The sequence below is a fragment of the Hyla sarda genome, unplaced genomic scaffold (genome assembly GCF_029499605.1).
Source record: "Hyla sarda isolate aHylSar1 unplaced genomic scaffold, aHylSar1.hap1 scaffold_1651, whole genome shotgun sequence".
NCBI lineage: Eukaryota > Metazoa > Chordata > Amphibia > Anura > Hylidae > Hyla > Hyla sarda.
In genome coordinates, this window is record NW_026608290.1 from 1 (window position 1) to 20,583 (window position 20,583).

The 20,583-nt window shown below is 46.1% G+C and overlaps 9 non-coding genes across 9 annotated transcripts; all 9 read left to right on the top strand.

Annotated features, from left to right (window-relative positions):
• The first annotated feature begins 515 nt into the window (after positions 1–515).
• Positions 516–706, top strand: LOC130311610 (U2 spliceosomal RNA). The gene has a single exon (XR_008859928.1). It is a non-coding gene; the product is annotated as a U2 spliceosomal RNA (small nuclear RNA).
• Positions 707–2,792: 2,086 nt separating this feature from the next.
• On the top strand, positions 2,793–2,983 carry LOC130311621 (U2 spliceosomal RNA). The gene has a single exon (XR_008859941.1). It is a non-coding gene; the product is annotated as a U2 spliceosomal RNA (small nuclear RNA).
• Positions 2,984–5,073: 2,090 nt separating this feature from the next.
• Positions 5,074–5,264, top strand: LOC130311633 (U2 spliceosomal RNA). The gene has a single exon (XR_008859952.1). It is a non-coding gene; the product is annotated as a U2 spliceosomal RNA (small nuclear RNA).
• Positions 5,265–7,342: 2,078 nt separating this feature from the next.
• Positions 7,343–7,533, top strand: LOC130311640 (U2 spliceosomal RNA). The gene has a single exon (XR_008859957.1). It is a non-coding gene; the product is annotated as a U2 spliceosomal RNA (small nuclear RNA).
• Positions 7,534–9,619: 2,086 nt separating this feature from the next.
• Positions 9,620–9,810, top strand: LOC130311641 (U2 spliceosomal RNA). Its single transcript, XR_008859958.1, has one exon. It is a non-coding gene; the product is annotated as a U2 spliceosomal RNA (small nuclear RNA).
• Positions 9,811–11,897: 2,087 nt separating this feature from the next.
• LOC130311611 (U2 spliceosomal RNA) lies at positions 11,898–12,088 on the top strand. Its single transcript, XR_008859929.1, has one exon. It is a non-coding gene; the product is annotated as a U2 spliceosomal RNA (small nuclear RNA).
• Positions 12,089–14,182: 2,094 nt separating this feature from the next.
• LOC130311612 (U2 spliceosomal RNA) lies at positions 14,183–14,373 on the top strand. Its single transcript, XR_008859931.1, has one exon. It is a non-coding gene; the product is annotated as a U2 spliceosomal RNA (small nuclear RNA).
• A 2,091-nt stretch (positions 14,374–16,464) lies between these two features.
• On the top strand, positions 16,465–16,655 carry LOC130311613 (U2 spliceosomal RNA). Its single transcript, XR_008859932.1, has one exon. It is a non-coding gene; the product is annotated as a U2 spliceosomal RNA (small nuclear RNA).
• A 2,081-nt stretch (positions 16,656–18,736) lies between these two features.
• Positions 18,737–18,927, top strand: LOC130311614 (U2 spliceosomal RNA). The gene has a single exon (XR_008859933.1). It is a non-coding gene; the product is annotated as a U2 spliceosomal RNA (small nuclear RNA).
• Positions 18,928–20,583: the final 1,656 nt, after the last annotated feature.

A 20,583-nucleotide genomic window follows, 5' to 3' on the forward strand; every position in this document is an offset into this window, starting at 1 on the left:
GCAGCGACAGCTTTATGAGGAGCATCAGCACTGCTCTGCCTGAGCAGAACCATCACCGCCATAGGTTGTCAAATAACCCGGATTTAACCCACACAGGTAAGTCCAATGGGGTGCAGGCATGTCCTCTATGCTTACAGCTTCCCGTGGGTGTTGGTTTGATACCGTTTGGGGACAGCCAAGGAGGCATCTGCAGGCAACAAAGGTAGGTGTGTGCTTGTGTGTGTGTTTCCTATGCAGATCCTAAGCCCAGTGTCACATGCAAGTAGGAGGAGTAAGAAGGGTTCCTGGCAAATCCGGGTTATGGATTGCATTTAAAAAGGCCCCGTGGGAGTGCAATGGGCCCCTGTCTTGCTGCTTAGCAATAATGGTATGGGTTTAGGTTCTGCTGTGTGTACTGGTGGTTGACTGCCCCCCAGCCCAGAGTGTGCATGGAAAATTGTCTGGCAGCCTCCCTGACAGCAAGCAGTGATAGTGCCCATGAAGGGGACCTTGTTGGGCCCGCCCCTTTCACGGTTATCGCTTCTCGGCCTTTTGGCTAAGATCAAGTGTAGTATCTGTTCTTATCAGTTTAATATCTGATACGTCCCCTATCTGGGGACCATATATTAAATGGATTTTTGAGAACGGGGGCCGATTTCGAAGCTTGCTTCCGTCGCCCTATGCATTGACCCGATATGGCAGTATCTTCGGGTACAGTGCACCACCCCCTTACAGGGTTAAAAAGAAAGATTCCTACTTTCATTGCTACCTGCTTGCTGGCTAGCCAGCTAGCCAGCCCTGTGGGCCTTGCTGCTGCTGCAGCCAAAAAACAAAAGGTGGTGCTGCTGCTGCTTCTGCTGCTTCTGCTTCTGCTTGTGCCTGGCCCCTGTTGGAGCGTCCAGGCACAGGACTTCTGCTGCTGCTGACTAAATGGCCTCCTTAATTGGATCATTTGAGTAGCCAGCACACCTGTGCAGGTAGGGCATGACATGATAGGCAGCTGCCTTGATAGCGGGTGGGTGCTGAATGTTCCTAATTGACAAAATAAGATTAATGCTTATGAAGAAATATAAAATCTCATCCCTTCCCCAATATCGCGCCACACCCCTACCCCTTAATTCCCTGGTTGAACTTGATGGACATATGTCTTTTTTCGACCGTACTAACTATGTAACTATGTAACATAACATGGGGGGGGGGGGGGGGGTCTCCTGGCTGTTCACACAGGTGTGTCATTGCTGTACATTGACCATGCATTGCTTCTGTGGTATTGCAAAGGCAAAGACAAATGCTTCCAGCCATCCATTGCACTAATGGATTGGTCATCAGCTGGCTGTCTATGTCCCGCATCAATATAGACCAAAGTACAGAGGGTTAGGCTATGCTATTGTGCACCTACCTGATGCATCAGAAGGTGCGAGGCCCTTGCTAAATTCTGTGCACAGACTTTGAGATCTATGCTTTAGACTGTATCTAAACCTGCTCCAACATGGACTGACATTCTGGCCTACTTTCAGCCGATGCGACTTGTCTGTCGCTGAACAGTCGCTTTTTATGTATTCAGCACCTATGTATAATGTTGTAAAAATGCTCTAGAAGCTAAAGTCGCAGAAATGTCACACATATTTGGCCTGCAACTTTCTGTGCGACAAATTCAGACAGGAAAAATCAGTATAAATCCTTAGAAAATTATCCCCCAGTGTCTCCATCTGCTGGCGGTATTGAATAAGCATTGCTGCACTGATGGGGTATGCATTAGACGAAAAAAAAGAAGAAAAAGAAGAATAATACGCCCAGAAAAGAGGCGAAAAGGAGAAAAACGTAAAAAAACGTGAAAAAAAAGTAAGAGGAAGAGAAGGGAAAAAAAGGTGGAAATGGGTTTAAAAGTGATTTCGGCGGAGAAATATATATATATATATATATATATATATATATATATATGCGCACACACACACATAGATATAAACGTATTCTCCGTTGAGATATTGCAGCCGCTGCTGTGTCCAGGCCCAGGAGCCTTAGCACTGTGCTGTGATGTCACTCAATACCACTGACATCACTAGGTGTAAACAACATCTCTCCTTTGCTGTGTATGTGACTATGGAGCTGTTTGGTGATGTCGTCTATTACGGCCTTCATAGAAGCAACAGGAGATTGTTGCATCCATCTTGAACCCTCAGAACTACAGTGCTATGATGTCACTCACTTCCACAGGCCTTGCAGAGTGTAAACAACAACAACCCAGCTTTGTTGTGTATGTAACCATAGGGATTTGTGATGTCACCTAGAACCTTCACAGCAGCGACAGCTTTATGAGGAGCATCAGCACTGCTCTGCCTGAGCAGAACCATCACCGCCATAGGTTGTCAAATAACCCGGATTTAACCCACACAGGTAAGTCCAATGGGGTGCAGGCATGTCCTCTATGCTTACAGCTTCCCGTGGGTGTTGGTTTGATACCGTTTGGGGACAGCCAAGGAGGCATCTGCAGGCAACAAAGGTAGGTGTGTGCTTGTGTGTGTGTTTCCTATGCAGATCCTAAGCCCAGTGTCACATGCAAGTAGGAGGAGTAAGAAGGGTTCCTGGCAAATCCGGGTTATGGATTGCATTTAAAAAGGCCCCGTGGGAGTGCAATGGGCCCCTGTCTTGCTGCTTAGCAATAATGGTATGGGTTTAGGTTCTGCTGTGTGTACTGGTGGTTGACTGCCCCCCAGCCCAGAGTGTGCATGGAAAATTGTCTGGCAGCCTCCCTGACAGCAAGCAGTGATAGTGCCCATGAAGGGGACCTTGTTGGGCCCGCCCCTTTCACGGTTATCGCTTCTCGGCCTTTTGGCTAAGATCAAGTGTAGTATCTGTTCTTATCAGTTTAATATCTGATACGTCCCCTATCTGGGGACCATATATTAAATGGATTTTTGAGAACGGGGGCCGATTTCGAAGCTTGCTTCCGTCGCCCTATGCATTGACCCGATATGGCAGTATCTTCGGGTACAGTGCACCACCCCCTTACAGGGTTAAAAAGAAAGATTCCTACTTTCATTGCTACCTGCTTGCTGGCTAGCCAGCTAGCCAGCCCTGTGGGCCTTGCTGCTGCTGCAGCCAAAAAACAAAAGGTGGTGCTGCTGCTGCTTCTGCTGCTTCTGCTTCTGCTTGTGCCTGGCCCCTGTTGGAGCGTCCAGGCACAGGACTTCTGCTGCTGCTGACTAAATGGCCTCCTTAATTGGATCATTTGAGTAGCCAGCACACCTGTGCAGGTAGGGCATGACATGATAGGCAGCTGCCTTGATAGCGGGTGGGTGCTGAATGTTCCTAATTGACAAAATAAGATTAATGCTTATGAAGAAATATAAAATCTCATCCCTTCCCCAATATCGCGCCACACCCCTACCCCTTAATTCCCTGGTTGAACTTGATGGACATATGTCTTTTTTCGACCGTACTAACTATGTAACTATGTAACATAACATGGGGGGGGGGGGGGGGGTCTCCTGGCTGTTCACACAGGTGTGTCATTGCTGTACATTGACCATGCATTGCTTCTGTGGTATTGCAAAGGCAAAGACAAATGCTTCCAGCCATCCATTGCACTAATGGATTGGTCATCAGCTGGCTGTCTATGTCCCGCATCAATATAGACCAAAGTACAGAGGGTTAGGCTATGCTATTGTGCACCTACCTGATGCATCAGAAGGTGCGAGGCCCTTGCTAAATTCTGTGCACAGACTTTGAGATCTATGCTTTAGACTGTATCTAAACCTGCTCCAACATGGACTGACATTCTGGCCTACTTTCAGCCGATGCGACTTGTCTGTCGCTGAACAGTCGCTTTTTATGTATTCAGCACCTATGTATAATGTTGTAAAAATGCTCTAGAAGCTAAAGTCGCAGAAATGTCACACATATTTGGCCTGCAACTTTCTGTGCGACAAATTCAGACAGGAAAAATCAGTATAAATCCTTAGAAAATTATCCCCCAGTGTCTCCATCTGCTGGCGGTATTGAATAAGCATTGCTGCACTGATGGGGTATGCATTAGACGAAAAAAAAGAAGAAAAAGAAGAATAATACGCCCAGAAAAGAGGCGAAAAGGAGAAAAACGTAAAAAAACGTGAAAAAAAAGTAAGAGGAAGAGAAGGGAAAAAAAGGTGGAAATGGGTTTAAAAGTGATTTCGGCGGAGAAATATATATATATATATATATATATATATATATATATATATATGCACACACACACACATAGATATAAACGTATTCTCCGTTGAGATATTGCAGCCGCTGCTGTGTCCAGGCCCAGGAGCCTTAGCACTGTGCTGTGATGTCACTCAATACCACTGACATCACTAGGTGTAAACAACATCTCTCCTTTGCTGTGTATGTGACTATGGAGCTGTTTGGTGATGTCGTCTATTACGGCCTTCATAGAAGCAACAGGAGATTGTTGCATCCATCTTGAACCCTCAGAACTACAGTGCTATGATGTCACTCACTTCCACAGGCCTTGCAGAGTGTAAACAACAACAACCCAGCTTTGTTGTGTATGTAACCATAGGGATTTGTGATGTCACCTAGAACCTTCACAGCAGCGACAGCTTTATGAGGAGCATCAGCACTGCTCTGCCTGAGCAGAACCATCACCGCCATAGGTTGTCAAATAACCCGGATTTAACCCACACAGGTAAGTCCAATGGGGTGCAGGCATGTCCTCTATGCTTACAGCTTCCCGTGGGTGTTGGTTTGATACCGTTTGGGGACAGCCAAGGAGGCATCTGCAGGCAACAAAGGTAGGTGTGTGCTTGTGTGTGTGTTTCCTATGCAGATCCTAAGCCCAGTGTCACATGCAAGTAGGAGGAGTAAGAAGGGTTCCTGGCAAATCCGGGTTATGGATTGCATTTAAAAAGGCCCCGTGGGAGTGCAATGGGCCCCTGTCTTGCTGCTTAGCAATAATGGTATGGGTTTAGGTTCTGCTGTGTGTACTGGTGGTTGACTGCCCCCCAGCCCAGAGTGTGCATGGAAAATTGTCTGGCAGCCTCCCTGACAGCAAGCAGTGATAGTGCCCATGAAGGGGACCTTGTTGGGCCCGCCCCTTTCACGGTTATCGCTTCTCGGCCTTTTGGCTAAGATCAAGTGTAGTATCTGTTCTTATCAGTTTAATATCTGATACGTCCCCTATCTGGGGACCATATATTAAATGGATTTTTGAGAACGGGGGCCGATTTCGAAGCTTGCTTCCGTCGCCCTATGCATTGACCCGATATGGCAGTATCTTCGGGTACAGTGCACCACCCCCTTACAGGGTTAAAAAGAAAGATTCCTACTTTCATTGCTACCTGCTTGCTGGCTAGCCAGCTAGCCAGCCCTGTGGGCCTTGCTGCTGCTGCAGCCAAAAAACAAAAGGTGGTGCTGCTGCTGCTTCTGCTGCTTCTGCTTCTGCTTGTGTCTGGCCCCTGTTGGAGCGTCCAGGCACAGGACTTCTGCTGCTGCTGACTAAATGGCCTCCTTAATTGGATCATTTGAGTAGCCAGCACACCTGTGCAGGTAGGGCATGACATGATAGGCAGCTGCCTTGATAGCGGGTGGGTGCTGAATGTTCCTAATTGACAAAATAAGATTAATGCTTATGAAGAAATATAAAATCTCATCCCTTCCCCAATATCGCGCCACACCCCTACCCCTTAATTCCCTGGTTGAACTTGATGGACATATGTCTTTTTTCGACCGTACTAACTATGTAACTATGTAACATAACATGGGGGGGGGTCTCCTGGCTGTTCACACAGGTGTGTCATTGCTGTACATTGACCATGCATTGCTTCTGTGGTATTGCAAAGGCAAAGACAAATGCTTCCAGCCATCCATTGCACTAATGGATTGGTCATCAGCTGGCTGTCTATGTCCCGCATCAATATAGACCAAAGTACAGAGGGTTAGGCTATGCTATTGTGCACCTACCTGATGCATCAGAAGGTGCGAGGCCCTTGCTAAATTCTGTGCACAGACTTTGAGATCTATGCTTTAGACTGTATCTAAACCTGCTCCAACATGGACTGACATTCTGGCCTACTTTCAGCCGATGCGACTTGTCTGTCGCTGAACAGTCGCTTTTTATGTATTCAGCACCTATGTATAATGTTGTAAAAATGCTCTAGAAGCTAAAGTCGCAGAAATGTCACACATATTTGGCCTGCAACTTTCTGTGCGACAAATTCAGACAGGAAAAATCAGTATAAATCCTTAGAAAATGATCCCCCAGTGTCTCCATCTGCTGGCGGTATTGAATAAGCATTGCTGCACTGATGGGGTATGCATTAGACGAAAAAAAAGAAGAAAAAGAAGAATAATACGCCCAGAAAAGAGGCGAAAAGGAGAAAAACGTAAAAAAACGTGAAAAAAAAGTAAGAGGAAGAGAAGGGAAAAAAAGGTGGAAATGGGTTTAAAAGTGATTTCGGCGGAGAAATATATATATATATATATATATATATATATATATATATGCGCACACACACACATAGATATAAACGTATTCTCCGTTGAGATATTGCAGCCGCTGCTGTGTCCAGGCCCAGGAGCCTTAGCACTGTGCTGTGATGTCACTCAATACCACTGACATCACTAGGTGTAAACAACATCTCTCCTTTGCTGTGTATGTGACTATGGAGCTGTTTGGTGATGTCGTCTATTACGGCCTTCATAGAAGCAACAGGAGATTGTTGCATCCATCTTGAACCCTCAGAACTACAGTGCTATGATGTCACTCACTTCCACAGGCCTTGCAGAGTGTAAACAACAACAACCCAGCTTTGTTGTGTATGTAACCATAGGGATTTGTGATGTCACCTAGAACCTTCACAGCAGCGACAGCTTTATGAGGAGCATCAGCACTGCTCTGCCTGAGCAGAACCATCACCGCCATAGGTTGTCAAATAACCCGGATTTAACCCACACAGGTAAGTCCAATGGGGTGCAGGCATGTCCTCTATGCTTACAGCTTCCCGTGGGTGTTGGTTTGATACCGTTTGGGGACAGCCAAGGAGGCATCTGCAGGCAACAAAGGTAGGTGTGTGCTTGTGTGTGTGTTTCCTATGCAGATCCTAAGCCCAGTGTCACATGCAAGTAGGAGGAGTAAGAAGGGTTCCTGGCAAATCCGGGTTATGGATTGCATTTAAAAAGGCCCCGTGGGAGTGCAATGGGCCCCTGTCTTGCTGCTTAGCAATAATGGTATGGGTTTAGGTTCTGCTGTGTGTACTGGTGGTTGACTGCCCCCCAGCCCAGAGTGTGCATGGAAAATTGTCTGGCAGCCTCCCTGACAGCAAGCAGTGATAGTGCCCATGAAGGGGACCTTGTTGGGCCCGCCCCTTTCACGGTTATCGCTTCTCGGCCTTTTGGCTAAGATCAAGTGTAGTATCTGTTCTTATCAGTTTAATATCTGATACGTCCCCTATCTGGGGACCATATATTAAATGGATTTTTGAGAACGGGGGCCGATTTCGAAGCTTGCTTCCGTCGCCCTATGCATTGACCCGATATGGCAGTATCTTCGGGTACAGTGCACCACCCCCTTACAGGGTTAAAAAGAAAGATTCCTACTTTCATTGCTACCTGCTTGCTGGCTAGCCAGCTAGCCAGCCCTGTGGGCCTTGCTGCTGCTGCAGCCAAAAAACAAAAGGTGGTGCTGCTGCTGCTTCTGCTGCTTCTGCTTCTGCTTGTGTCTGGCCCCTGTTGGAGCGTCCAGGCACAGGACTTCTGCTGCTGCTGACTAAATGGCCTCCTTAATTGGATCATTTGAGTAGCCAGCACACCTGTGCAGGTAGGGCATGACATGATAGGCAGCTGCCTTGATAGCGGGTGGGTGCTGAATGTTCCTAATTGACAAAATAAGATTAATGCTTATGAAGAAATATAAAATCTCATCCCTTCCCCAATATCGCGCCACACCCCTACCCCTTAATTCCCTGGTTGAACTTGATGGACATATGTCTTTTTTCGACCGTACTAACTATGTAACTATGTAACATAACATGGGGGGGGGTCTCCTGGCTGTTCACACAGGTGTGTCATTGCTGTACATTGACCATGCATTGCTTCTGTGGTATTGCAAAGGCAAAGACAAATGCTTCCAGCCATCCATTGCACTAATGGATTGGTCATCAGCTGGCTGTCTATGTCCCGCATCAATATAGACCAAAGTACAGAGGGTTAGGCTATGCTATTGTGCACCTACCTGATGCATCAGAAGGTGCGAGGCCCTTGCTAAATTCTGTGCACAGACTTTGAGATCTATGCTTTAGACTGTATCTAAACCTGCTCCAACATGGACTGACATTCTGGCCTACTTTCAGCCGATGCGACTTGTCTGTCGCTGAACAGTCGCTTTTTATGTATTCAGCACCTATGTATAATGTTGTAAAAATGCTCTAGAAGCTAAAGTCGCAGAAATGTCACACATATTTGGCCTGCAACTTTCTGTGCGACAAATTCAGACAGGAAAAATCAGTATAAATCCTTAGAAAATGATCCCCCAGTGTCTCCATCTGCTGGCGGTATTGAATAAGCATTGCTGCACTGATGGGGTATGCATTAGACGAAAAAAAAGAAGAAAAAGAAGAATAATACGCCCAGAAAAGAGGCGAAAAGGAGAAAAACGTAAAAAAACGTGAAAAAAAAGTAAGAGGAAGAGAAGGGAAAAAAAGGTGGAAATGGGTTTAAAAGTGATTTCGGCGGAGAAATATATATATATATATATATATATATATATATATATATATATATATGCGCACACACACACATAGATATAAACGTATTCTCCGTTGAGATATTGCAGCCGCTGCTGTGTCCAGGCCCAGGAGCCTTAGCACTGTGCTGTGATGTCACTCAATACCACTGACATCACTAGGTGTAAACAACATCTCTCCTTTGCTGTGTATGTGACTATGGAGCTGTTTGGTGATGTCGTCTATTACGGCCTTCATAGAAGCAACAGGAGATTGTTGCATCCATCTTGAACCCTCAGAACTACAGTGCTATGATGTCACTCACTTCCACAGGCCTTGCAGAGTGTAAACAACAACAACCCAGCTTTGTTGTGTATGTAACCATAGGGATTTGTGATGTCAGCTAGAACCTTCACAGCAGCGACAGCTTTATGAGGAGCATCAGCACTGCTCTGCCTGAGCAGAACCATCACCGCCATAGGTTGTCAAATAACCCGGATTTAACCCACACAGGTAAGTCCAATGGGGTGCAGGCATGTCCTCTATGCTTACAGCTTCCCGTGGGTGTTGGTTTGATACCGTTTGGGGACAGCCAAGGAGGCATCTGCAGGCAACAAAGGTAGGTGTGTGCTTGTGTGTGTGTTTCCTATGCAGATCCTAAGCCCAGTGTCACATGCAAGTAGGAGGAGTAAGAAGGGTTCCTGGCAAATCCGGGTTATGGATTGCATTTAAAAAGGCCCCGTGGGAGTGCAATGGGCCCCTGTCTTGCTGCTTAGCAATAATGGTATGGGTTTAGGTTCTGCTGTGTGTACTGGTGGTTGACTGCCCCCCAGCCCAGAGTGTGCATGGAAAATTGTCTGGCAGCCTCCCTGACAGCAAGCAGTGATAGTGCCCATGAAGGGGACCTTGTTGGGCCCGCCCCTTTCACGGTTATCGCTTCTCGGCCTTTTGGCTAAGATCAAGTGTAGTATCTGTTCTTATCAGTTTAATATCTGATACGTCCCCTATCTGGGGACCATATATTAAATGGATTTTTGAGAACGGGGGCCGATTTCGAAGCTTGCTTCCGTCGCCCTATGCATTGACCCGATATGGCAGTATCTTCGGGTACAGTGCACCACCCCCTTACAGGGTTAAAAAGAAAGATTCCTACTTTCATTGCTACCTGCTTGCTGGCTAGCCAGCTAGCCAGCCCTGTGGGCCTTGCTGCTGCTGCAGCCAAAAAACAAAAGGTGGTGCTGCTGCTGCTTCTGCTGCTTCTGCTTCTGCTTGTGTCTGGCCCCTGTTGGAGCGTCCAGGCACAGGACTTCTGCTGCTGCTGACTAAATGGCCTCCTTAATTGGATCATTTGAGTAGCCAGCACACCTGTGCAGGTAGGGCATGACATGATAGGCAGCTGCCTTGATAGCGGGTGGGTGCTGAATGTTCCTAATTGACAAAATAAGATTAATGCTTATGAAGAAATATAAAATCTCATCCCTTCCCCAATATCGCGCCACACCCCTACCCCTTAATTCCCTGGTTGAACTTGATGGACATATGTCTTTTTTCGACCGTACTAACTATGTAACTATGTAACATAACATGGGGGGGGGGGGGTCTCCTGGCTGTTCACACAGGTGTGTCATTGCTGTACATTGACCATGCATTGCTTCTGTGGTATTGCAAAGGCAAAGACAAATGCTTCCAGCCATCCATTGCACTAATGGATTGGTCATCAGCTGGCTGTCTATGTCCCGCATCAATATAGACCAAAGTACAGAGGGTTAGGCTATGCTATTGTGCACCTACCTGATGCATCAGAAGGTGCGAGGCCCTTGCTAAATTCTGTGCACAGACTTTGAGATCTATGCTTTAGACTGTATCTAAACCCCAACATGGACTGACATTCTGGCCTACTTTCAGCCGATGCGACTTGTCTGTCGCTGAACAGTCGCTTTTTATGTATTCAGCACCTATGTATAATGTTGTAAAAATGCTCTAGAAGCTAAAGTCGCAGAAATGTCACACATATTTGGCCTGCAACTTTCTGTGCGACAAATTCAGACAGGAAAAATCAGTATAAATCCTTAGAAAATGATCCCCCAGTGTCTCCATCTGCTGGCGGTATTGAATAAGCATTGCTGCACTGATGGGGTATGCATTAGACGAAAAAAAAGAAGAAAAAGAAGAATAATACGCCCAGAAAAGAGGCGAAAAGGAGAAAAACGTAAAAAAACTTGAAAAAAAAGTAAGAGGAAGAGAAGGGAAAAAAAGGTGGAAATGGGTTTAAAAGTGATTTCGGCGGAGAAATATATATATATATATATATATATATATATATATATATATATGCGCACACACACACATAGATATAAACGTATTCTCCGTTGAGATATTGCAGCCGCTGCTGTGTCCAGGCCCAGGAGCCTTAGCACTGTGCTGTGATGTCACTCAATACCACTGACATCACTAGGTGTAAACAACATCTCTCCTTTGCTGTGTATGTGACTATGGAGCTGTTTGGTGATGTCGTCTATTACGGCCTTCATAGAAGCAACAGGAGATTGTTGCATCCATCTTGAACCCTCAGAACTACAGTGCTATGATGTCACTCACTTCCACAGGCCTTGCAGAGTGTAAACAACAACAACCCAGCTTTGTTGTGTATGTAACCATAGGGATTTGTGATGTCACCTAGAACCTTCACAGCAGCGACAGCTTTATGAGGAGCATCAGCACTGCTCTGCCTGAGCAGAACCATCACCGCCATAGGTTGTCAAATAACCCGGATTTAACCCACACAGGTAAGTCCAATGGGGTGCAGGCATGTCCTCTATGCTTACAGCTTCCCGTGGGTGTTGGTTTGATACCGTTTGGGGACAGCCAAGGAGGCATCTGCAGGCAACAAAGGTAGGTGTGTGCTTGTGTGTGTGTTTCCTATGCAGATCCTAAGCCCAGTGTCACATGCAAGTAGGAGGAGTAAGAAGGGTTCCTGGCAAATCCGGGTTATGTTATGGATTGCATTTAAAAAGGCCCCGTGGGAGTGCAATGGGCCCCTGTCTTGCTGCTTAGCAATAATGGTATGGGTTTAGGTTCTGCTGTGTGTACTGGTGGTTGACTGCCCCCCAGCCCAGAGTGTGCATGGAAAATTGTCTGGCAGCCTCCCTGACAGCAAGCAGTGATAGTGCCCATGAAGGGGACCTTGTTGGGCCCGCCCCTTTCACGGTTATCGCTTCTCGGCCTTTTGGCTAAGATCAAGTGTAGTATCTGTTCTTATCAGTTTAATATCTGATACGTCCCCTATCTGGGGACCATATATTAAATGGATTTTTGAGAACGGGGGCCGATTTCGAAGCTTGCTTCCGTCGCCCTATGCATTGACCCGATATGGCAGTATCTTCGGGTACAGTGCACCACCCCCTTACAGGGTTAAAAAGAAAGATTCCTACTTTCATTGCTACCTGCTTGCTGGCTAGCCAGCTAGCCAGCCCTGTGGGCCTTGCTGCTGCTGCAGCCAAAAAACAAAAGGTGGTGCTGCTGCTGCTTCTGCTGCTTCTGCTTCTGCTTGTGTCTGGCCCCTGTTGGAGCGTCCAGGCACAGGACTTCTGCTGCTGCTGACTAAATGGCCTCCTTAATTGGATCATTTGAGTAGCCAGCACACCTGTGCAGGTAGGGCATGACATGATAGGCAGCTGCCTTGATAGCGGGTGGGTGCTGAATGTTCCTAATTGACAAAATAAGATTAATGCTTATGAAGAAATATAAAATCTCATCCCTTCCCCAATATCGCGCCACACCCCTACCCCTTAATTCCCTGGTTGAACTTGATGGACATATGTCTTTTTTCGACCGTACTAACTATGTAACTATGTAACATAACATGGGGGGGGGTCTCCTGGCTGTTCACACAGGTGTGTCATTGCTGTACATTGACCATGCATTGCTTCTGTGGTATTGCAAAGGCAAAGACAAATGCTTCCAGCCATCCATTGCACTAATGGATTGGTCATCAGCTGGCTGTCTATGTCCCGCATCAATATAGACCAAAGTACAGAGGGTTAGGCTATGCTATTGTGCACCTACCTGATGCATCAGAAGGTGCGAGGCCCTTGCTAAATTCTGTGCACAGACTTTGAGATCTATGCTTTAGACTGTATCTAAACCTGCTCCAACATGGACTGACATTCTGGCCTACTTTCAGCCGATGCGACTTGTCTGTCGCTGAACAGTCGCTTTTTATGTATTCAGCACCTATGTATAATGTTGTAAAAATGCTCTAGAAGCTAAAGTCGCAGAAATGTCACACATATTTGGCCTGCAACTTTCTGTGCGACAAATTCAGACAGGAAAAATCAGTATAAATCCTTAGAAAATGATCCCCCAGTGTCTCCATCTGCTGGCGGTATTGAATAAGCATTGCTGCACTGATGGGGTATGCATTAGACGAAAAAAAAGAAGAAAAAGAAGAATAATACGCCCAGAAAAGAGGCGAAAAGGAGAAAAACGTAAAAAAACGTGAAAAAAAAGTAAGAGGAAGAGAAGGGAAAAAAAGGTGGAAATGGGTTTAAAAGTGATTTCGGCGGAGAAATATATATATATATATATATATATATATATATATATATATATATATATATATATGCGCACACACACACATAGATATAAACGTATTCTCCGTTGAGATATTGCAGCCGCTGCTGTGTCCAGGCCCAGGAGCCTTAGCACTGTGCTGTGATGTCACTCAATACCACTGACATCACTAGGTGTAAACAACATCTCTCCTTTGCTGTGTATGTGACTATGGAGCTGTTTGGTGATGTCGTCTATTACGGCCTTCATAGAAGCAACAGGAGATTGTTGCATCCATCTTGAACCCTCAGAACTACAGTGCTATGATGTCACTCACTTCCACAGGCCTTGCAGAGTGTAAACAACAACAACCCAGCTTTGTTGTGTATGTAACCATAGGGATTTGTGATGTCAGCTAGAACCTTCACAGCAGCGACAGCTTTATGAGGAGCATCAGCACTGCTCTGCCTGAGCAGAACCATCACCGCCATAGGTTGTCAAATAACCCGGATTTAACCCACACAGGTAAGTCCAATGGGGTGCAGGCATGTCCTCTATGCTTACAGCTTCCCGTGGGTGTTGGTTTGATACCGTTTGGGGACAGCCAAGGAGGCATCTGCAGGCAACAAAGGTAGGTGTGTGCTTGTGTGTGTGTTTCCTATGCAGATCCTAAGCCCAGTGTCACATGCAAGTAGGAGGAGTAAGAAGGGTTCCTGGCAAATCCGGGTTATGGATTGCATTTAAAAAGGCCCCGTGGGAGTGCAATGGGCCCCTGTCTTGCTGCTTAGCAATAATGGTATGGGTTTAGGTTCTGCTGTGTGTACTGGTGGTTGACTGCCCCCCAGCCCAGAGTGTGCATGGAAAATTGTCTGGCAGCCTCCCTGACAGCAAGCAGTGATAGTGCCCATGAAGGGGACCTTGTTGGGCCCGCCCCTTTCACGGTTATCGCTTCTCGGCCTTTTGGCTAAGATCAAGTGTAGTATCTGTTCTTATCAGTTTAATATCTGATACGTCCCCTATCTGGGGACCATATATTAAATGGATTTTTGAGAACGGGGGCCGATTTCGAAGCTTGCTTCCGTCGCCCTATGCATTGACCCGATATGGCAGTATCTTCGGGTACAGTGCACCACCCCCTTACAGGGTTAAAAAGAAAGATTCCTACTTTCATTGCTACCTGCTTGCTGGCTAGCCAGCTAGCCAGCCCTGTGGGCCTTGCTGCTGCTGCAGCCAAAAAACAAAAGGTGGTGCTGCTGCTGCTTCTGCTGCTTCTGCTTCTGCTTGTGTCTGGCCCCTGTTGGAGCGTCCAGGCACAGGACTTCTGCTGCTGCTGACTAAATGGCCTCCTTAATTGGATCATTTGAGTAGCCAGCACACCTGTGCAGGTAGGGCATGACATGATAGGCAGCTGCCTTGATAGCGGGTGGGTGCTGAATGTTCCTAATTGACAAAATAAGATTAATGCTTATGAAGAAATATAAAATCTCATCCCTTCCCCAATATCGCGCCACACCCCTACCCCTTAATTCCCTGGTTGAACTTGATGGACATATGTCTTTTTTCGACCGTACTAACTATGTAACTATGTAACATAACATGGGGGGGGGGGGGGTCTCCTGGCTGTTCACACAGGTGTGTCATTGCTGTACATTGACCATGCATTGCTTCTGTGGTATTGCAAAGGCAAAGACAAATGCTTCCAGCCATCCATTGCACTAATGGATTGGTCATCAGCTGGCTGTCTATGTCCCGCATCAATATAGACCAAAGTACAGAGGGTTAGGCTATGCTATTGTGCACCTACCTGATGCATCAGAAGGTGCGAGGCCCTTGCTAAATTCTGTGCACAGACTTTGAGATCTATGCTTTAGACTGTATCTAAACCTGCTCCAACATGGACTGACATTCTGGCCTACTTTCAGCCGATGCGACTTGTCTGTCGCTGAACAGTCGCTTTTTATGTATTCAGCACCTATGTATAATGTTGTAAAAATGCTCTAGAAGCTAAAGTCGCAGAAATGTCACACATATTTGGCCTGCAACTTTCTGTGCGACAAATTCAGACAGGAAAAATCAGTCTAAATCCTTAGAAAATGATCCCCCAGTGTCTCCATCTGCTGGCGGTATTGAATAAGCATTGCTGCACTGATGGGGTATGCATTAGACGAAAAAAAAGAAGAAAAAGAAGAATAATACGCCCAGAAAAGAGGCGAAAAGGAGAAAAACGTAAAAAAACGTGAAAAAAAAGTAAGAGGAAGAGAAGGGAAAAAAAGGTGGAAATGGGTTTAAAAGTGATTTCGGCGGAGAAATATATATATATATATATATATATATATATATATATATATATATATGCGCACACACACACATAGATATAAACGTATTCTCCGTTGAGATATTGCAGCCGCTGCTGTGTCCAGGCCCAGGAGCCTTAGCACTGTGCTGTGATGTCACTCAATACCACTGACATCACTAGGTGTAAACAACATCTCTCCTTTGCTGTGTATGTGACTATGGAGCTGTTTGGTGATGTCGTCTATTACGGCCTTCATAGAAGCAACAGGAGATTGTTGCATCCATCTTGAACCCTCAGAACTACAGTGCTATGATGTCACTCACTTCCACAGGCCTTGCAGAGTGTAAACAACAACAACCCAGCTTTGTTGTGTATGTAACCATAGGGATTTGTGATGTCACCTAGAACCTTCACAGCAGCGACAGCTTTATGAGGAGCATCAGCACTGCTCTGCCTGAGCAGAACCATCACCGCCATAGGTTGTCAAATAACCCGGATTTAACCCACACAGGTAAGTCCAATGGGGTGCAGGCATGTCCTCTATGCTTACAGCTTCCCGTGGGTGTTGGTTTGATACCGTTTGGGGACAGCCAAGGAGGCATCTGCAGGCAACAAAGGTAGGTGTGTGCTTGTGTGTGTGTTTCCTATGCAGATCCTAAGCCCAGTGTCACATGCAAGTAGGAGGAGTAAGAAGGGTTCCTGGCAAATCCGGGTTATGGATTGCATTTAAAAAGGCCCCGTGGGAGTGCAATGGGCCCCTGTCTTGCTGCTTAGCAATAATGGTATGGGTTTAGGTTCTGCTGTGTGTACTGGTGGTTGACTGCCCCCCAGCCCAGAGTGTGCATGGAAAATTGTCTGGCAGCCTCCCTGACAGCAAGCAGTGATAGTGCCCATGAAGGGGACCTTGTTGGGCCCGCCCCTTTCACGGTTATCGCTTCTCGGCCTTTTGGCTAAGATCAAGTGTAGTATCTGTTCTTATCAGTTTAATATCTGATACGTCCCCTATCTGGGGACCATATATTAAATGGATTTTTGAGAACGGGGGCCGATTTCGAAGCTTGCTTCCGTCGCCCTATGCATTGACCCGATATGGCAGTATCTTCGGGTACAGTGCACCACCCCCTTACAGGGTTAAAAAGAAAGATTCCTACTTTCATTGCTACCTGCTTGCTGGCTAGCCAGCTAGCCAGCCCTGTGGGCCTTGCTGCTGCTGCAGCCAAAAAACAAAAGGTGGTGCTGCTTCTGCTGCTTCTGCTTCTGCTTGTGTCTGGCCCCTGTTGGAGCGTCCAGGCACAGGACTTCTGCTGCTGCTGACTAAATGGCCTCCTTAATTGGATCATTTGAGTAGCCAGCACACCTGTGCAGGTAGGGCATGACATGATAGGCAGCTGCCTTGATAGCGGGTGGGTGCTGAATGTTCCTAATTGACAAAATAAGATTAATGCTTATGAAGAAATATAAAATCTCATCCCTTCCCCAATATCGCGCCACACCCCTACCCCTTAATTCCCTGGTTGAACTTGATGGACATATGTCTTTTTTCGACCGTACTAACTATGTAACTATGTAACATAACATGGGGGGGGGGGGGGTCTCCTGGCTGTTCACACAGGTGTGTCATTGCTGTACATTGACCATGCATTGCTTCTGTGGTATTGCAAAGGCAAAGACAAATGCTTCCAGCCATCCATTGCACTAATGGATTGGTCATCAGCTGGCTGTCTATGTCCCGCATCAATATAGACCAAAGTACAGAGGGTTAGGCTATGCTATTGTGCACCTACCTGATGCATCAGAAGGTGCGAGGCCCTTGCTAAATTCTGTGCACAGACTTTGAGATCTATGCTTTAGACTGTATCTAAACCTGCTCCAACATGGACTGACATTCTGGCCTACTTTCAGCCGATGCGACTTGTCTGTCGCTGAACAGTCGCTTTTTATGTATTCAGCACCTATGTATAATGTTGTAAAAATGCTCTAGAAGCTAAAGTCGCAGAAATGTCACACATATTTGGCCTGCAACTTTCTGTGCGACAAATTCAGACAGGAAAAATCAGTATAAATCCTTAGAAAATGATCCCCCAGTGTCTCCATCTGCTGGCGGTATTGAATAAGCATTGCTGCACTGATGGGGTATGCATTAGACGAAAAAAAAGAAGAAAAAGAAGAATAATACGCCCAGAAAAGAGGCGAAAAGGAGAAAAACGTAAAAAAACGTGAAAAAAAAGTAAGAGGAAGAGAAGGGAAAAAAAGGTGGAAATGGGTTTAAAAGTGATTTCGGCGGAGAAATATATATATATATATATATATATATATATATATATATATATGCGCACACACACACATAGATATAAACGTATTCTCCGTTGAGATATTGCAGCCGCTGCTGTGTCCAGGCCCAGGAGCCTTAGCACTGTGCTGTGATGTCACTCAATACCACTGACATCACTAGGTGTAAACAACATCTCTCCTTTGCTGTGTATGTGACTATGGAGCTGTTTGGTGATGTCGTCTATTACGGCCTTCATAGAAGCAACAGGAGATTGTTGCATCCATCTTGAACCCTCAGAACTACAGTGCTATGATGTCACTCACTTCCACAGGCCTTGCAGAGTGTAAACAACAACAACCCAGCTTTGTTGTGTATGTAACCATAGGGATTTGTGATGTCACCTAGAACCTTCACAGCAGCGACAGCTTTATGAGGAGCATCAGCACTGCTCTGCCTGAGCAGAACCATCACCGCCATAGGTTGTCAAATAACCCGGATTTAACCCACACAGGTAAGTCCAATGGGGTGCAGGCATGTCCTCTATGCTTACAGCTTCCCGTGGGTGTTGGTTTGATACCGTTTGGGGACAGCCAAGGAGGCATCTGCAGGCAACAAAGGTAGGTGTGTGCTTGTGTGTGTGTTTCCTATGCAGATCCTAAGCCCAGTGTCACATGCAAGTAGGAGGAGTAAGAAGGGTTCCTGGCAAATCCGGGTTATGGATTGCATTTAAAAAGGCCCCGTGGGAGTGCAATGGGCCCCTGTCTTGCTGCTTAGCAATAATGGTATGGGTTTAGGTTCTGCTGTGTGTACTGGTGGTTGACTGCCCCCCAGCCCAGAGTGTGCATGGAAAATTGTCTGGCAGCCTCCCTGACAGCAAGCAGTGATAGTGCCCATGAAGGGGACCTTGTTGGGCCCGCCCCTTTCACGGTTATCGCTTCTCGGCCTTTTGGCTAAGATCAAGTGTAGTATCTGTTCTTATCAGTTTAATATCTGATACGTCCCCTATCTGGGGACCATATATTAAATGGATTTTTGAGAACGGGGGCCGATTTCGAAGCTTGCTTCCGTCGCCCTATGCATTGACCCGATATGGCAGTATCTTCGGGTACAGTGCACCACCCCCTTACAGGGTTAAAAAGAAAGATTCCTACTTTCATTGCTACCTGCTTGCTGGCTAGCCAGCTAGCCAGCCCTGTGGGCCTTGCTGCTGCTGCAGCCAAAAAACAAAAGGTGGTGCTGCTGCTGCTTCTGCTGCTTCTGCTTCTGCTTGTGTCTGGCCCCTGTTGGAGCGTCCAGGCACAGGACTTCTGCTGCTGCTGACTAAATGGCCTCCTTAATTGGATCATTTGAGTAGCCAGCACACCTGTGCAGGTAGGGCATGACATGATAGGCAGCTGCCTTGATAGCGGGTGGGTGCTGAATGTTCCTAATTGACAAAATAAGATTAATGCTTATGAAGAAATATAAAATCTCATCCCTTCCCCAATATCGCGCCACACCCCTACCCCTTAATTCCCTGGTTGAACTTGATGGACATATGTCTTTTTTCGACCGTACTAACTATGTAACTATGTAACATAACATGGGGGGGGGTCTCCTGGCTGTTCACACAGGTGTGTCATTGCTGTACATTGACCATGCATTGCTTCTGTGGTATTGCAAAGGCAAAGACAAATGCTTCCAGCCATCCATTGCACTAATGGATTGGTCATCAGCTGGCTGTCTATGTCCCGCATCAATATAGACCAAAGTACAGAGGGTTAGGCTATGCTATTGTGCACCTACCTGATGCATCAGAAGGTGCGAGGCCCTTGCTAAATTCTGTGCACAGACTTTGAGATCTATGCTTTAGACTGTATCTAAACCTGCTCCAACATGGACTGACATTCTGGCCTACTTTCAGCCGATGCGACTTGTCTGTCGCTGAACAGTCGCTTTTTATGTATTCAGCACCTATGTATAATGTTGTAAAAATGCTCTAGAAGCTAAAGTCGCAGAAATGTCACACATATTTGGCCTGCAACTTTCTGTGCGACAAATTCAGACAGGAAAAATCAGTATAAATCCTTAGAAAATGATCCCCCAGTGTCTCCATCTGCTGGCGGTATTGAATAAGCATTGCTGCACTGATGGGGTATGCATTAGACGAAAAAAAAGAAGAAAAAGAAGAATAATACGCCCAGAAAAGAGGCGAAAAGGAGAAAAACGTAAAAAAACGTGAAAAAAAAGTAAGAGGAAGAGAAGGGAAAAAAAGGTGGAAATGGGTTTAAAAGTGATTTCGGCGGAGAAATATATATATATATATATATATATATATATATATATATATATATATATATATATATATGCGCACACACACACATAGATATAAACGTATTCTCCGTTGAGATATTGCAGCCGCTGCTGTGTCCAGGCCCAGGAGCCTTAGCACTGTGCTGTGATGTCACTCAATACCACTGACATCACTAGGTGTAAACAACATCTCTCCTTTGCTGTGTATGTGACTATGGAGCTGTTTGGTGATGTCGTCTATTACGGCCTTCATAGAAGCAACAGGAGATTGTTGCATCCATCTTGAACCCTCAGAACTACAGTGCTATGATGTCACTCACTTCCACAGGCCTTGCAGAGTGTAAACAACAACAACCCAGCTTTGTTGTGTATGTAACCATAGGGATTTGTGATGTCAGCTAGAACCTTCACAGCAGCGACAGCTTTATGAGGAGCATCAGCACTGCTCTGCCTGAGCAGAACCATCACCGCCATAGGTTGTCAAA